This window comes from Rhopalosiphum padi, chromosome 4 (genome assembly GCF_020882245.1).
Source record: "Rhopalosiphum padi isolate XX-2018 chromosome 4, ASM2088224v1, whole genome shotgun sequence".
Classification (NCBI taxonomy): Eukaryota; Metazoa; Arthropoda; class Insecta; order Hemiptera; family Aphididae; genus Rhopalosiphum; species Rhopalosiphum padi.
In genome coordinates this window covers 42826443-42829116 of record NC_083600.1, presented here as the reverse complement: position 1 = coordinate 42829116, position 2674 = coordinate 42826443, and positions in this window count along the sequence as shown.

The window sequence follows — 2674 nt, the reverse complement described above, 5'->3', positions numbered from 1 at the left end:
AAATTATAATTTAAAAAAAAATTCAGGATATACAATTATTATGGTTTTACGTATGAAATTAATTAGATACCAAAAGTTTCGTATGCAAGACAGCTGAAATATAAAAATGAATCCTATAATATCACAAAGAGTTCTATAAAAAAAAACATATGATCTATCATATTATTATAATATTTGTCATCCATGGCAAACATCAATCGTCGTCATTTGTAGGAGACGATTAACCATTCTAATATTTTATTGAACAGTCGTCAAACAACAGCCTTCAGTACATGACAAGTGCTCTCATTTTCATAAAAAATTTCAATAATTTCATTCTGAAGCGCAAAGAAGATGAATGAAGAAATAAGAGCTAGCTGTTTCTTCGGTGGCTGATGTACACGTTTAAACTTTAATATGGCACAGCTTGATTTCGTCGAAAAGCGTCGAAGGATACTTACGTAGGTTAATTTTCTTATAATTTTAGGGTAGTAATAAATTAGTTTTTATACTTTAAATAAATATTTATTGACTTGTACAAGCTGCCACCCTGATTACTTGACCTATATTCTATTTCCGATGGTCGGCAACCGGCGGGTTATTGTATACGACCCGTTTTAAATTCTTAAACGATGAAATCTTTTTTTTAATATTTTATTATTTTAAAGTTCTAGATAATATTTTTTTTCATAGTAAATTATTTAAGAATATAAAGTTTTTATTTTTGTCTGGTCCGCAAACTGTTTTTAATTTGTGAATATGGCATGAGAGTTCTAAAAGGTTAAAGTTAAAAAATAGCCAAGAATAAAATAAATTCGTCAATATTACTTTGGATCCTGGACGTAGCAATGAATCTATATTGATTTTAAAATTTTCTATCTGTTATGATTTCTTGTAGCAAATATGATATATTTAGTACTTTGAGTGGTTAATAGTAAAATAACATAAACAATTTTAGATCTTGTCATAATATCGAAAAAACTGGAATCATTACGCTATATACTTGTATAATTTCGACAAAATTAATTAATTTAATAAGTTTTAGTTCAAAAATTCTAATCATAGAATGTTGAAAATTTTACCAACTGTCTACATTATGATTTCCTATACATTGTATGATTATAAAAACATTTTAACAATTTTAAATAATTAAATTTTTTTTTTTAAGCCGATAAAAATTATTGATAGCAAATATGATTTAAAATTTAATACAGTGTTCCTCATCAGTCACTAAATTACTGCAATAAAAAATGTATAGTCACGATATTATATTTTTATAAACGTTTAAAATCAAAATTTTGTCTAAATCTATACAATTTTCAAATTATTTTTTCATCAGATATTTATATAATATTGTCTTTTTATATACAAATTTGATATAGTAATTCTCATTAGTTCTTTTAAATATAACAAATATAAAAGGTTTACTGGAAAGTCACATTATTTTTTACGACTGAAGTTCAATATTTTATGACTTATTGTGTATTAATTTTTCATCCCCAAAAAAAACTATTTCTTGTAAAACGATTTTTATATTGTGTTATAGACTATAATACTATACATAGTTTAAAAACAAATAATCTTATACACCGATAACTTAAAGTCTTAACTAATTTTTTATGAGAGTATTGCTTATTTATGTTATTATTTTAAAAATATTTTCAAACTATATATATATAAACAATGTTCTTTATTTTTTTATTATTACAAATTTTTAAAATTTTTTAAATGTTCAAATTATTTTATTCATTAGTATTCATATAAATATTTTCTTTTTATATCTACAATTTTAAAATGTTTTATAGAAATTCTCATTAGTTTTTTTAATGCAAAAAAAAAAAATTAAATGGTCACTGGAAACTTATATTATGACTGTTTGAAGTTCAATATTATATAATTTATATATAAATTAACAAAATATGCGTTTACATCGATTATATCATCCGGGTAGCGGATTTTTCATAAAAATGAATATATTTTATTTTAAGTTTAAAAAGTAAATTGATTAGCATTGACTAGTGACTAGGTACTATTTGTTACAAGAAACCACAATAAACGAAATGTATGAATTTTTTCTATTATGATAGGTGCCTTCAGACACAATATCTACAGACAGAGGTAATTGCATCTAATGTAATAGATAAGTAAGATTAAGTTAAAACACTGCGCGTGATTAGAATCAAAATAATGCAGAAATAATAACTTAGAAACATAACGATATTGATCATAATTCTTTTTTGTAAATACTTAAAAATATAATTATTTTTATTTAGTTCACTATTTTCATAGATTAAATTAAATAATTTGTTATCATCTTCATTAGAATAAAATATTAATACTTTGCAATATCTATAAAGATTTGGTATAGTTTATATGTTTCAATTTTACGTATGTCAAAGAGCTAAAATATAATAATAAATCCTATAAAATCACAAAGAGTTCTATAAAAAAAAAAAAAATTATAATATTTATCATCCGACATCCATGGCAAACGACATTTGTCATTTGTAGAAAACGATTAACAATTCTAATAATTTTATTGAACAGTCGTCAAACAATAGCCTTCAGTACATCACAAGTACTCTCATTTTCATAAAATATTTCAATAATTCTATTCCGAAACGTAAAGAAGACGAATGAAGAAATAAACTACCTATACAACTATTTCTTCGGTGACGGTGCACGTTTGAACTTT